This window comes from Zea mays, chromosome 8, assembly GCF_902167145.1.
Source record: "Zea mays cultivar B73 chromosome 8, Zm-B73-REFERENCE-NAM-5.0, whole genome shotgun sequence".
NCBI lineage: Eukaryota > Viridiplantae > Streptophyta > Magnoliopsida > Poales > Poaceae > Zea > Zea mays.
In genome coordinates this window covers 122,720,816-122,736,616 of record NC_050103.1, presented here as the reverse complement: position 1 = coordinate 122,736,616, position 15,801 = coordinate 122,720,816, and positions in this window count along the sequence as shown.

Genomic DNA, 15,801 nt, shown 5'->3' with positions numbered 1-15,801 from the left:
AAAATTATTGCGACTGGAATGACTCAATTTGAAGTTAAAATGAGAAAGTTATGAATTTCTAACGATTTTATGTGTTTTGTACAAGATTAAATAGAATATAAATTTTAATGTGACTTTCATGTCAAAACAGATGTACTATGTGATAAACAATAATATTATAGAATTATAGAAATTAGAATGAACTAATTTGGACTTAATATGAATTTCTTATAGATTAAACAAGATTCTAGAATTGTTTTTGTATTAAAAATCATTATCTATAATTAATTTTCTATTTCCATTGTTCTCTGGACTGGGCATAAAAAACAAAGAAACGCAGGGGCTAACTCGAAATATTTCTCAGACTCAGGCGTATCCCGCGGGGGACGGCGGGTTGATTCAAATGTTTGTCAGGGTCTCTTTAGCATAAACGCCAAGGCGAAGAGGTATCGGGGACCCAGAGTCGTCCGATCAGGAATCTAGGGCACATATTAAATCTGCCCCCCTGACCCGGTAGCTATACGAGCCCACAGATTCAATTTCTACGCCTATGATTTAATGTGACCGCGATCTAATCCGGTCCGTTCATTACGATCTCGCGGTCTAGATTCAGTGAAGACACGATTTGATTGTAGCCGTTCACAGACAATCCCACGACCACCTCTAATCTTCAAGCTTCTGACGCCGAGTCCTGCTAACCAAACAGAGCTCCGCGGCGGCGCCAAGGACCGGCCAACCCCCACCTCGGCGGATCCCGAGCTCTTCACTACCGCTCCGCCCGCCGACGAGCAACAAGGCCCCGACGATCTCCCGGGCACGCGCAGAATACGATTCCGATTGGGCAGAGCTGGAAGCGATGGGGAAAACGGGTTTACCTCGTCGGTGAGGAACCCGAGATGATGACGCCCGCAGAGCTTGACGAACTGACCGCGGATTCTTCTTGCAGCTCGCGATTTCAGTGGCACGAAGGTCTAATCGCCCAAACGACGATCCGCCCACCCGCCTGGAGTCACCACGCAATTGCCCGGCGGCCAATTTTCGAACGCACCACTCCGGTGAGTGCGAGTATGGCGATGGCGGCGATCTGTCCTAGGCGCTCTCCTCCCTGCTGTGCTGCCTGAGCACCCACCGTGGTCGGGTTCCTGGTGATGGGGAAAAGGAAGGGAGGGCCAGCGATTGTTTTATAGGACCAGGGCGATGCCCGTGACGAGGAGGGTGCGGAGATGCGAAATCCACGGCGAGGCGGACGGGAGCGCTGACCACGCGAGAAGGGCGGATTCCGTTGAGATGCGCACGGAGCAAGGAAATCGTGAGTGCGGCGGCTGGTATTCGTATTCTTACACGGCTGCAACTAGGAGGGTCCAGCGGAGAAGATAAGTCCGCTGCATGCCTGGGCTAGAAATAAAAAAAACGTGGGCTATGGTGCTATATGGAGATTAGGCCGAGTAGACATCACAGGTAGTTCTTCGTTCTTTTTTTTCTGTTTTTCAATTCCATTTTAAATACACAATCAAACTCCATTACGATGTAAATATTTATTTTAGATATATTTATTAATTGTTTTATTAATTTATTAGGCAAATATTCCAAGTATAAATTATACACACATTATTTTTTTATAGGAGGACATTGTTTCGAATGTGTGAAGGAATTATTTTTTTACTTCAAGATGGATATCCAATCGCTATTTACTTTAGTGGATTTTTAACATATAACCTTTCCCGCGAGTTGCTTTTGTTCAAATATTTTAAATTATTATCTATTTATGTAACTCACTAGAGGAACACTTCTCATTTTATCATCATTTTATTATTTATTTGCTTTGGTTATTTGGCTAGCTTACTCCCTTTTTCATTGAACATTCATAAGCCTGAGAAATTTCCAAAAAAAAAGTTTCAAAATTTCTCAAAGCACAATCTTAAATTTATTTATTTAGTATTATTATTATTATTTTTCTTATACACATTTTGGGTCTTACACTTATTTTTGATATAATTTCAAATTGGCATACCCTCTTCAAATTAATATCTAAAACCCTCTTGAACACTAAGAGGAGGATTTCATTAAGGGGGAGTTTTGTTTAGTCAAAGGAAAAGCATTTGAAACAGGGGGAGAAAATTTCAAATCTTGAAAATGCTTCTCAAAATCTTATTCATTTACCTTTGACTACTTGCAAAAGGACTTTGAAAAGAATTTACAAAAGAATTTGCAGAAACAAAACATGTGGTGCAAGCGTGGTCCAAAATGTTAAAATTAGAAGAAAACATCCATGCACATCCTATGAGAATCTATATTGATTTAATTCTAAGAAACCTTTGCACTTACTTCATGCAAACTAGTTCAATTATGCACTTATATATTTGCTTTGGTTTGTGTTGGCATCAATCACCAAAAAGGGGGAGATTGAAAGGGAAGTAGGCTTACACCTTTTCCTAATTGATTTTGGTGGTTGAATTGCCCAACACAAATAATTGGACTAACTAGTTTGCTCTAGATTATAAGTTTTATAGGTGCCAAAGGTTCACAACAAACCAATAAAAAGACCAAGGGTTCAAATAAAGAGAGCAAAAGATAACCGAAGAGTGCCCTGGTCTGGCGCACCGGACTGTCCGGTGTGCCACCGGACAGTGTCCGGTGCACCAGGGAATTCCAGTCTGAACTACTCACCTTCGGGAATTCTGGGAGCCGCTCCGCTATAATTCACCGGACTGTCCGGTGCAGCACCGGACTGTCCGGTGCGCCAGCGGAGCAACGGCTACTTCGCGCCTACGGTCGTCTGCAGAGAGCAGTTAAAGCGCTACAGTGCGCGCAAAAGTCAGAGCAGAACCAGAAGGCGCACCGGACACTCTACAGGACCTGTCCGGTGCACCACCGGACTGTCTGGTGGCCTAGATGTCAGAAGCTCCAACGGTCAGAATCCAACGGCCGGGTGACGTGGCTGGCGCACCGGACTGTCCGGTGCGCCATGCGACAGAAGCCCTCACCAACGGTTCTTTTGGTGGTTCGAGCTATAAATGCCCCCAACCACCACACTTCATTGCATCCAAGTTTTCAGCCTTCAAACACCTTACAAGAGCTATAGCATTCAATACAAGACACAGTCAAAGAGATCAAATCCTCTCCCAAGTCCAAAGATCATTCCAATCAAATAGTGACTAGTGAGAGAGAGAGAGACTTGTGTTCATTTGAGCTCTTGCGCTTGGATTGCTTTTCTTCTTCCTTCTTTCTTGATTCCAACTCAATTGTAACCAAGGCAAGAGACACCAATTGTGTGGTGGTCCTTGTGGGGACTTAGTGTCCCGTTTGATTGAGAAGAGAAGCTCACTCGGTCTAAGTGACTGTTTGAGAGAGGGAAAGGGTTGAAAGAGACCCGGTCTTTGTGACCACCTCAACGGGGAGTAGGTTTGCAAGAACCGAACCTCGATAAAACAAATCACCGTGTCATCCGCCTTATTTGCTTGTGATTTGTTTTCACCCTCTCTTGCGGACTCGTTTATATTTCAAACGCTAACCCTGGCTTGTAGTTGTGCTTAAAGTTTGTGAATTTCATATTCGCCCTATTCACCCCCCCTCTAGGCGACTTTCAGGTACCCCTGTTTTAGTGTACTAACAGATACAATTATAATTGTACCTGCGTCGTCAGATAGGTGCATCCCCTGACCCCCATCATGAAGGGGCCAAGGACTCAGTCTGTCTCTATCTTGATCTTTGCCTCGCCCGACCCTAAGGGAGAGGGGGTCGAAAACTTTGCCCGACCACCCATGCTCGAAATTCTTGGGGACATACCGCCTCAACTACTACAGACGTGCGACGCGCTGGCACATAGCCAGAATGACAACACCGGAGCAAGTATGTGAGGATGGGGATGTCACCTGTTATGGAAAGGCGACTGACAACGATCAACCACTCTCACAACGGGAAGCCAAAATTGATCTTCGACCAGCACTACCAACTCTTAAGCCAGCTGCGTCGTAGACGATTGGTACACGTGCCCCATCGGGAACCCTAAGCCAAGGCCACCACGGGGCCAGGGGCATGTGGTGTGCTCGTTCCCCGTAACGGACAAGGGCCCACTAGGCCTCCAGCATGTGGCACTCCTAGGCCCTACAGTAGTTGGTAGATCAGATGCTTGTGGAATGCTTCCTAGAACCCTAGGGGCCCGAAGCCATAGGACATATGACGTTGTCGGATCCTCTAGTAGGCAGAGAGGCGTTAGAGACACACGACATAACATATTGTAGTATAGGATCATGATGAAGACTTGCACGGTAAGGGTCCTCTTACGCTACCTCGTGGCAGGGTCGCATTCATATATTTACTTGTCTCTGCACCTAAGGCCCATCTTGAAGGTAGGGCCACAACATGTCCTCCATGTAGACCAAGTTTGTTGTAGTGTTTGGAGTACTCCTACCAGAGAGTGCTAGTTGTAGATGATTATAACTTGTAGCTCGGTAGTAGGCGGCAGTCACCTGGCGCCCTGGCAACGAGCGACATGTACCTAGCGTCGAACTAACGAGCGAGAGGAACTAATTTGTTTAAACAATACTCCTTCGTTTTAAATTAAAATTCGTTTTACCTTTTTACTAGATTCATAAAATAATTAATGTATTAGTTCTATATATATATATTCATAATCATCTATAAATATGGTCATAAAAATCTGGTGCTTGTAGTAGGGGTTACAAGCGTCGCGAGAGAGAGAAAGAGAGAGAGAGAGAGAGAGAGCTTGTTCGTTTGCTCGTCCCTCCGCGCGACCTCCCTCCGCAGGAAGGCCCTGGACCTCCCTTTTATAGATGCAAGGAGAGGGTCCAGGTGTATAATGGGGGTGTAGCTATGCGCTAACGTGTCTAGCTGAGGAGTGCCTGAGCCCTGTGTACATGCCAACGTGGCTGTCGGAGAAGTGCTTGAGCCCTGTGTACGCGATAACGTGGCCATCGAAGAAGTGCCTGAGCCCTGTAGAAGCACAGCTGTCGATGCTGCTGGGGTCCTATTGACGTCTCCTTGCTTCCGTAGGGGGCTGAGAACCACCGACGTCATGGACGCACGCGGGGAACCATCATTACCTGTTACCGAGGCGAGCCAGATGGGACACCGGTCTTGTTCCCTCGTAGCCTGAGCTAGCTAGCTAGGGTAGGGTAATGATGTATCCCCTATGGCGCGGTCGGTCCGAGCCCAAGGTCGGGCGAGGCGGAGACTTCTCCTGAGGCCGAGGCCGGGGTGGGGCGAGGACGCGATTCCTCCCGAGGCCGAGCCCTGGGGTCGGGCGAGGCGGAGACCTCCTTTCGAGGCCGAGGCCTAAGGTCGGGCAAGGCGGAGCTTCCTGTTGCGCTCGAGGCTGAACTCGGCTGTCGTCAGTCTCACCCCGGTGGGTGGCACAGCAGTCGGAGCGGGGCAAGCGGCGCTGTTTTCCTGTCAGGTCGGTCAGTGAAAGGGCGAAGTGACTGCGGTCACTTCGACCTTGCCGACTGAGGCACGCGTGTCAGGATAAGGTGTCAGGCGATCCCCGCATTAAATGTGCATGCGATACGGTCGGTTGGTGAGGCGATTTGGCCAAGGTTGCTTCTCGACGAAGCCTGCCCGAGCTGGGCTTCGGGCGAGCCGAGGGTGCGCCCACCGCCTGAGGAGGCCCTCGGGCGAGGCGTGAATTCGTCCGAGACTACTGCTCCCGCCCGAGGCTGGGCTCGGGCGAGGCGAGATTGCGTCCCTTGGTAGACGAGGTCTTGACCTGAACCGTGCTTATCAGTCTTTGCAGTTTGTGCTGAGGACGTTTACCAGCCGTGTTTAGGAGTGTTGGGGGTACCCCTAATTACGGTACCCGACAGTAGCCTCCGAGCCTCGAAGGGAGTGTTGGTACTCGCTTGGAGGCTTTGCCACATTTCTTTGTGAGGGGACCGGCCTTTCTCGGTTATACTTTGTTCCGGTGGGTGCGCGCGAGCGCACCTGCCGGGTGTAGCCCCCGAGGCCTCGGAGGAGTGGTTTGACTCCTCTGAGGTCTTAATGCTTTTCGTGATGCCTCGGCCGGCCTAGTTGTTCCCTCATGCGGCCGGGCCGTAGCCCGGGTGCATGGTCAGGTTCCGAGTTTCTGAGCTGGTTTGTTGACGTTGTCAACAGTTTGGTCGTAGCCGGGTTGCGAGAGCAGCCCCCGAGCCTCTGCACGGAGCGAGAGGATGATCAAGGACTGTCTCTACTTTATACGCCCCTTCGTCACCTTTCCACAAGGAGGAAGGGGGGGAAGCGCCATGTTGCCCTCGGAGGGCACCGAACATGGTGTTTCCAGTGAGTTGCTAACGGCTGATCCGAGTGGATGCCCGTGCCCCGTTCGATAAGTGTCGGCTAGTGGCCCAGAGGCACGCTCCAACAGTACCTGCAGGTGATTTGCCGGACCCGGACCCATTCGATAGGGTCCAAGGGCTCGATGCCTCCCTCCGGTGGGATTCCGTTACAAAATCGCTCCTGCTGGTCTCGGAAATGTCCTAGGGTACCTCGGGAGTGTAGCCTAAGCCTCGACCATGTAACAGACGTACCCAGAGTCATCCCTCACTCTACATGCTCTAGGGCGGCTGTCGAACCCTTCCGAGGGGCCAGCCTTCGAACCCCTGATCAGTAAAGGGCGCGAAGCCCCAGCGCTCTGGGGCCGCTGTCGAACCCTTTCGAGGGGTCAGCCTTCGAACCCCTGATCAGTAATGGGCTCGGAGCCCGAGTGCTCTGGGGTGGTTGTTGAACCCTTTCGAGGGGCCAGCCTTCGAACCCCTGATCAGTAGGAGGGCTCGGGGCCCGCTTCCTTCGCTGAGAAGGATCCCTTTCGAAATATCCCCTTTCCCGGTCCCTGTAGCAAGAGAGAGAAAGGGGAAGAGGAAAAGGATATGAATTTAAATAGTGTAGCGCACCTTTTTTGACGCGGTCATCATGGCGGAGGTGAAACGACGCCCGCTTCGCCTGCCAAAGGTGTCGCTTGCCCTGTCGAGGAGTTAATGCGACGGGACGGGCGATTTGCGGGGCGGCCGTTGCACGTGCGCAAGTCGTTTGAGGAACGGAACACGGGCGCGTCGTCTTCATGCCGTGTGAGAGGGCTCTCCTGCCGCTTCAGGAGGGGACGCGAGCCTGCAGGCGATTTGACCGCTGCTTTCGCCCGTCTGCTGCTGCAATTACTGCCGGCCTACTTTTAGCCATATCAACCGCCGCGCCTCCTTCCGCGCTGACTGACCCGTGAATCGTTGCACTCAATTGGCACTGTTGTGTCATGCGCAGGGCTGCCTCGAGTCGCGGCACTGGTTCCGTAGTCGAGAAGACGAGGCATTGGCGCAAGTGGCGGTGCGGTTTCTTTGCACGCAGTAATCGTCGCACCGGTTGCATGACATGCGGGCCCGGGCCTTCACGCTGACCCACCGGATGCGATGAAGCCGAAAGAGTCCATAACCATGGTGCGGTTGCACGCCTCTCGCATAGCGGCTCGCCCTTTCGCCCACTAGTTTCGGCGAGGATGGATGAGTGCTTATAACCGCGGGGCGGTTACATGCTTTGCGTGCGGCGGTTTGCCTTCTTCGCGTTTTGGGTCAGCCCGCATGACGTGTGGGACCCAGCCCCTGTGTCATAGGGGGAGGGCCCTGGAGCACGTCGGTGGGGTCGATCCCCAGGCAGTAGCCATGCCTTCGCACTCCCCTCATGCATCGCGTCCTTCCACCTTTCGAGCCCCCAGATGGGGAGCACCCGTGTTGCCCTCTTCTTGCGGCTGTTGGAGGAGCGCGACCCCGCAGAGGTTGGTGTTCTTCAGACATCGCTCGGCTTCAAGGATTTTCATCATGCAGCCCGGCTGCAGTCCCTCACCAATGGTCATCCGTAGGGATGATCACCAGCCTTGTGGTGGGGAGAAGCAAGCCGGGCTGCGGCCTCTGCCCCGCTCTCAGCTTCAAGGATGTTCATCATCCGGGCTGGGAGGAGGGCGCACCGAGTTGGGAACTGCCTCCGCGTGGGCCGGCAACCCGCTTCTTCCTCCGGCATTCGGGGGAGAGGGGCATCCTCCAGCTGTGCGGAGGAGGCATCCTCCAGCCATGCGGGGGAAGGTGAACTGCTGCTGCCTGGCCAGGGTGCAACTGTCCATCCTCCACCCGAGCAACGGTCGCGCCATGCGCAGGCGGCTGCTGTCGCTGGTGCTTAAGCGGCGGCCGCCGCTGGAGAGGCTTCCCACCGCAGTGGTGGTTACTTCCACCGGTGAGACCGTCAGTGCCACCTGCGCTCCGGGCCTCCGGCTCTTTGGCTTTAATGGCTGGTTCTCGTCTCCCGTGAGGGGATGTGAACGAAGGCCTTTCAGCAGTAGTGTTTGCCCTGAGGCCATCGCTGCTGTTGTCTAGCCGCCCGAGACAGAGGTCGCTGTCGCGCTGCTGGTGCAGTGGCCACCGGCGAGCCACCTAGAGTTCGTTATCCCGCAGGCCCTCTAGTGTGGAGGTTGTTCATACCCGCGGGAGTGGAACCAGAGTCCCGTTTGTAATGATACCCTGAGTATGGGTGTTTGTTCATTGTGGCCGCTGAGGCCTGAACATTTGGGTATTTGAGCGTGAAGCCGTGTTTCTTCCTCATTTCGAGCACTAGGACTTGCCTGTCAGCTAGCAGAGCCACTTAACCGAGTGTGAGTGGCCTTGCGCGGAAGGTGACGAGTGAGGTATCCGTATCCCGGAGGCGTAGCAGTCCCTCGGCTCGGTCGGTCTTGCCGCTCAGGGCCTCTCTTGCTCAGTTTTAGAACCTTCGGCCGCTTTGCGATGAGCTGGAGCCGGAGGCAGCGGTGTCGGCGTGGACAGAGGCGGAGTCGGCTCGAAAAGAGGCTTCGTCGGCCCGGGAGCAGGCGGCTTCCTAGGCCGAGGTGCAGCAGCGACGACTGGAGCTTGGCCAGGTCATCCGCGAGCGGGACCAACCACGGAGTCACACTGCCGAGGCCGTGAGCCGGGCTGAGGTCCTCGGGGGACAGCTGGCTGAGGCTGCGGAGCGGCCAGCCGAGGTGTCCGCTCGGGCCGGGACCCTGGCGGAGACCCTGGCTGTGAGGGCCCAAGCGCGGTGCTGGCGTCTTCCTTCGAGGTGGAGATCCTTCCGCCCGTGTCGCCGTCTGAGGCTGGGCCAGGTTCCACCGAGGGTGGAAACGTCGCCGAGGGTGCTGCTGCTCCCTCTGCCTATGTCTGAACCTGCAGGAACAGTTTGTCTGAAGTATGCGTATGTTTTTTGTGGCCGCTGAGGCCTAAACATCTTATTGTTGTGCTATAAAGCTGTGTTTCCTTTCCTCTTGTTCCGAGTATCAGGACTTGTTCGTCGGTAGCAGAATCGCTTATCTGAGCGAGAGTTACTTTTCGCGGAAGGTGATGAGTGAGGTATCCGTATCCTGGAGGCATAGGAGTCCCTCGGCTCGGTCGGCCTTGCCGCTTACGTGCACTCTTACTCGTTTGCAGGATTCTGTTATCGATATAGTCGAGAAGGCACGAAAGTCGTTTTCTACCCGAGCGTTAGGACTTGTTCGGTAGCAGGATCGCTTATCCGAGCATGAGTTACTTTTCACGGAAGGTGATGAGTGAGGTATCCATATCTCGTAGGCGTAGGAGTCCCTCGGCTCGGTCGGCCTTGCCGCTTACGTGTTCTCTCGCTCGTTTTTAGGGTTCCGTTATCGATACAGTCGAAAGTCGTTTTGGTAGAAAACTTTTCCTTTGGTAGAAAACTTTCCCGAGGAAAATTTTGACGCAGGGTTTAGGGTTTAGGGTTCCCCCCTTCTAGCCCCCGAGGGAGGGTCGGGCTTTGCCGAGGCAAGGCTGATCCTTCCTTGATAGTTAGACTTTATTTGTGTATGTAGAGAAAACGAGGTACATGAACGACTTGAAACAATTTAAGGGTAGAAGCGACGTAGTTGTTGGATGTTCCAAGTGTTGCTGTAGACCTCGCCTTGATCGTTGGCCAGCTTGTATGTCCCGGGCTTCAAAATCTTGGCGATGATGAACGGCCCTTCCCAGGGAGGAGTGAGCTTGTGGCGTCCTCGGGCGTCTTGCCGTAGCTGAAGTACCAGGTCTCCCACCTGGAAGCCTCGGGACTGAACCATTCGGGCGTGGTAGCGTCGCAGAGACTGCTGATACCGCGCCGAGTGTAGTAAGGCCACGTCCCGAGCCTCTTCGAGCTGGTCCAGTGAATCCTCTCGGCTGTTCTGGTTGCTTCGGTCGTCGTACGCCTTTGTCCTCGGGGAACCGTATTCTAAGTCCGTGGGTAGGACGGCCTCGGCCCCATAGAGTAGAAAGAACGGCGAGAAACCTGTGGCTCGGCTTGGCGTCGTCCTCAGACTCTAGACCACCGAGGGTAGCTCTTTCATCCAACGCTTGCCAAACTTGTTGAGGTCATTGTAGATCCTCGGTTTAAGTCCCTGCAAAATCATACCGTTGGCACGCTCCACCTGCCCATTCGTCATGGGGTGAGCTACGGCGGCCCAGTCCACACGGATGTGGTGGTCCTCGCAGAAGTCCAGGAACTTCTTCCCAGTGAACAGTGTGCCATTGTCGGTGATGATGGAGTTTGGGACCCCAAAGCGATGGATGATGTTTGTGAAGAACGCCACCGCCTGCTCGGACCTGATGCTGGTTAGGGGTCGAACCTCGATACACTTGCAGAATTTGTCGATGGCGACCAGCAGGTGCGAGAAGCCCCCGGGTGCCTTCTGCAAGGGACCGACGAGGTCCAGACCCCACACGGCAAACGACCAGGTGATGGGTATTGTCTGCAGGGCCTGAGCGGGTAGGTGCGTCTGTCTTGCGTAGAATTGACACCCTTGGCAGGAGCGTACAATCCTAGTGGCGTCGGCCACCGCGATCGGCGAGTAGAAATCTTGTTGGAAGGCGTTCCCCACAAGGGCTCGAGGTGCTGCATGGTGACCGCAAGCCCCCGTGTGTATCTCTTGCAACAGCTCTTGTCCTTCGGCGACGGATATGCATCGTTGGAGAATGCCTGAGGGGCTGCGGTGGTAGAGCTCCTTTTCATCACCCAGTAAGACGAACGACTTGGCGCGCCGCGCCAGTCGCCGAGCTTCGGCCTTGTCGAGGGGCAGCTCTCCTCGGAGGAGATATTCCAGGCACGGGGCCTGCCAGTTCGGGTTTGGCGTGACCCCATTCCGCTCTCCCTCGACGCGCAGGGCCTGACCCTCGACGGCCGAGGGTACCTCGGGCTGGGCCGAGGCTTCCTCGGGCTCGGGCGTGTCGTCGATCTTGACGGAGGGTTGATGTATGTCTCTGGAGAAGACGTTCGGGGGAACCGTTGTCCGCCCTGAGGCTATTTTCGCCGGCTCATCCGCAGTCTCGTTGTACCATCGAGCGATATGGTTGAGCTCCAGCCCGTAAAACTTGTCTTCCAGGCGCCAAACTTCGTCGCAGTAGGCCTCCATCTTCGGGTCGTGGCTGTGGGAGTTCTTCATGACTTGGTCAATGACAAGCTGCGAGTCGCCACGAGCGTCGAGGCGTCGAACCCCTAGCTCAACGACGATGCGCAGCCCGTTAACCAACGCCTCATACTCGGCCACGTTGTTTGACGCCGGAAAATGGAGGCGCAGCACGTAGCGCACATGTTTCCCGAGGGGTGAGATGAAGAGCAGGCCAGCACCTGCTCCTGTTTTCATCAGCGACCCATCGAAGTACATGGTCCAAAGTTCGGCTTGGATCGGAGCTGTTGGCAATTGGGTGTCGACCCATTCAGCCACGAAGTCTGCCAAGACTTGGGATTTTATGGCCTTCCGAGGGGCGAATGAGAGTGTTTCGCCCATGAGCTCCACTGCCCACTTTGCTATCCTACCTGAGGCCTCTCGGCACTGGATGATCTCCCCCAGGGGGAAGGATGAAACCACAGTCACCGAATGAGACTCGAAGTAGTGTCGCAACTTTCGCCGCATCAGAATTACCGCGTACAGTAGCTTCTAAATTTGCAGGTAGCGGATCTTGGTCTCGGATAGCACTTCGCTGATGAAGTAGACCGACCTCTGGACGAGCAGTGCATGCCCTTCTTCTCATCTCTCGACTATGATCGTGGCGCTGACCACCTGAGTGGTTGCGGCTACGTAGATCAAGAGGGCTTCTCCCGCAGCGGGGGGCTCCAAGATGGGCGCGTTGGTATGGAGTGCCTTTAAGTTTTCGAGGGCTTCCTCGCCCTCGGGGGTCCAAGTGAAGCGCTCGGCCTTCCTTAAGAGGTGGTACAAGGGCAATCCTCTCTCGCTGAGGCGCGAGATGAAGCAGCTCAGAGCCGCAAGGCATCCCATGACCCTCTGTACTCCTTTCAAATCTTTGATAGGCCCCATGTCGGTGATGGCCGTGATTTTCTCTGGGTTGGCCTCGATGCCCCGCTCGGAGACGATGAACCCCAGGAGCATGCCTCGGGGAACTCCGAAGACACACTTCTCCGGATTGAGTTTCAAGCCTTTCGCTCTCAGACACTTGAACGTCGTCTCAAGGTCAGAGAGGAGGTCGGAGGCTTTCCTCGTCTTGACAACGATGTCATCGACGTAAGCCTCGACCGTTCGGCCGATGTGCTCTCCGAACACGTGGTTCATGCACCTTTGGTATGTTGCACCTGCATTCCTCAAGCCAAATGGCATAGTAGTATAACAATACATGCCAAAAGGTGTGATGAAAGAAGTCGTGAGCTGGTCGGACTCTTTCATCTTGATTTGGCGATAACCTGAATAGGCGTCGAGGAATGACAGGGTTTCGCACCCAGCAGTGGAGTCCACAATTTGATCGATGCGAGGTAGAGGGTAGGGAACCTTCGAACATGCTTTATTCAACCCGGTGTAGTCGACGCACATCCTCCATTTCCCACCTTTCTTTTTCACAAGCACAGGGTTAGCTAACCATTCGGGATGGAATACCTCTTTGATGAACCCTGCAGCCATCAGCTTGTGGACCTCCTCGCCTATGGCCCTGCACTTCTCTTCATCAAAGCGACGCAGGTGCTGCTTCACGGGTCGGGCTCCAGCTCGGATATCCAGTGAGTGCTCGGCGACATCCCTCGGTATACCGGGCATGTCCAAGGGACTCCACACAAAAATTTCGGCGTTTGCGCGGAGAAAGTCGACGAGCACTGCTTCCTATTTGGGGTCGAGCTCGGAGCTGATCCGGACTTTCTTGTCGGCGTCGTTGCTGGGGTCGAGAGGGACGGACTTAACCGCTTCAGCCGGTTCGAAGTTGCTGGCGTGGCGCTTCGCATCAGGCACCTCCTTGGAGAGGCACTCTAGGTCGGCGATGAGGGCCTCGGACTCGTCAAGGGCCTCAGCATACTCCACGCACTCCACGTCGCATTCATACGCGTGTCGGTACGTGGATCCGACGGTGATGACCCCGTTGGGGCCTGGCATCTTGAGCTTGAGGTATGTGTAGTTGGGGACGGCCATGAACTTGGCGTAGCACGGCCTTCCCAACATCGCGTGGTAGGTCCCTCGGAACCCGACCACCTCGAACGTGAAGGTTTCCTTTCGGAAGTTGGAGGGAGTTCCGAAGCAGACGGGCAAATCGAGTTGTCCAAGGGGCAGGACGCGCTTCCTGGGGATGATCCCGTGAAAGGGCGCCACACTGGCCCGGATCATGGACAGATCGATCCCCAAGAGCCCGAGGGTCTCGGCATAGATGATGTTGAGGCTGCTGCCTCCGTCCATGAGGACCTTGGTGAGCCTGGCATTGCCGATGACGGGTTCGACAACGAGCGGGTACCTTCTTAGGCTCGGCGCGCAGTCGGGGTGGTCGCCTTGGTCGAAGGTGATGGGCTTGTCGGACCAGTCTAGGTAGACTAGCGCCGCCACCTTCACCGAGCAGACCTCTCGGCGCTCCTGCTTGCGGTGCCGAGCCGAGGCGTTCGCCACTTGCCCACCGTAGATCATGAAGAAGCCGTGGACCTCGGGGAACTCCTCTGCCTTGTCGCCCTCCTTCTTGTTGTTGTCTTGGCCTTTGCCATCTCCCGCCGGGGACCCGACTTTATGGAAGTGGCGCCGGAGCATGACGCATTCCTCAAGGGTGTGCTTGACGTGACCCTGGTGATAGGGGCACGACTCCTTGAGCATCTTGTCGAACAGGTTGGCCCCTCCGGTAGGCTTCCGAGGGTTCCTGTGCTCGGCAGCAGCGACAAGATCTGCGTCAGCGGCGTCGCGCTTTGCTTGCGCCTTCTTCTTGGCCTTCTTCTTCGTGCCCCGCTGGGCGGACGCCTCGGGGATGTCTTCCTGCTGCCGTCCCTGAGGCTGCTTGTCCATCCGGAAGATGGCTTCGACCGCCTCCTGACCAGAGGCAAACTTGGTGGCGATGTCCATCAATTTGCTCGCCTTGGTGGGAGTCTTGCGCCCCAGTTTGCTCACCAGGTCGCGGCAAGTGGTGCCAGCGAGGAACGCCCCAATGACATCCGAGTCGGTGATGTTGGGCAGCTCGGTGCGCTGCTTCGAAAACCGCCGAATGTATTCTCGCAGGGATTCCCCTGGCTGCTGGCGGCAGCTTCGGAGATCCCAGGAGTTCCCAGGGCACACGTACGTACCTTGGAAGTTTCCCGCAAAAGCCTTGACCAGGTCGTCCCAGTTGGAGATCTGCGCAGGAGGCAGATGCTCCAGCCAGGCCCGGGCGGCGTCGGAGAGGAAGAGAGGGAGGTTGCGGATGATGAGGTTGTCGTCGTTCGTCCCTCCCAGCTGGCATGCTAGCCGGTAGTCCACAAGCCACAACTCCGGCCTCGTCTCCCCCGAGTACTTGGTGATGGTAGCCGGGGCTCGGAACCGAGCCGGGAACGACACCCGTCGTATGGCCCGACTGAAGGCTCGCGGACCTGGTGGTTTGGCGAGGGGCTCCGATCCTCCTCACTGTCGTAGCGTCCTCCGCGCCTGGGGTGGTAGCTTCAGCGCACCCTCTTGTCGAGGCGGGCTCGACGGTCGCGATGGTGTTGCTCGTTGTCGAGGCGATCCGGGGCTGCAGGCGTCCTGTCCCGCGTGCGCCCAGTGTGGACCGAGGCCTCCTGCATGAGTCGGGAAGTCGTTGCGCGATGCTCCGGGGGGCACCCTTGCCTTCGGGAGGCAGAGCTTTCGGCCCGTCGGACCGCGGCATCCTCCAGGAGATTCTTGAGTTCTCCATGGATACGCCGCCCCTCGGTGGTGGATGGCTCCGGCATTGCTCGAAGTAGCATTGCTGCTGCAGCTAGATTCTGGCCGACCCCGCTGGAGGCCGGGGGCAGCCTTGCCCTGGCATCGTCAATGATACGGCGTTGGACGTCTCGGGCCCGATGACGCGCTTCTCCGGCGAGTGCTCGGCCTGCCCACTCCTGCTTGATGTTTTGTCGGAGCTGCACAAGTTGCCCTGCTTCCTCGTCGAGCTTGGCCTGCATCTCGCGGATTTGCTCGAGCTGTGTGTCCTGACCCCCCGCAGGGACTGGGACCACAGCTAGCTCCCGCGGGATGTCAACGCGAGAAGCAGGTGTCGGTGTTTTGGGTCCGACCGCACACCCGAGGTTGCCCCTCAAGGTGTTTTAGGAGTAGGACGGTGTCGCCGACTGTAGCAAAATGGTTCGTGCCAGGTGCACGAGGAACAATGGACAGTGTTTACAGGTTCGGGCCGCTTAGAGATGTGTAACACCCTACGTCCTGGTGAGTATGTGTTGAGTAATGGGTTACAAGGTAGCTTTCTCAAGCGAGAACGTGGAGAGTTGAGGTGGGTGGCTGGGTAATGGGATCAATCCTTTTGAAGGGGTGCCCCCTAGGCCTTATATATTCGACCGTGGGGCAATACACGTGGATATGATAACTATGTGCACCTAAAAGATAGTGAACTGTTTGAGTCTATCTTCCTATGATTCTGCCGA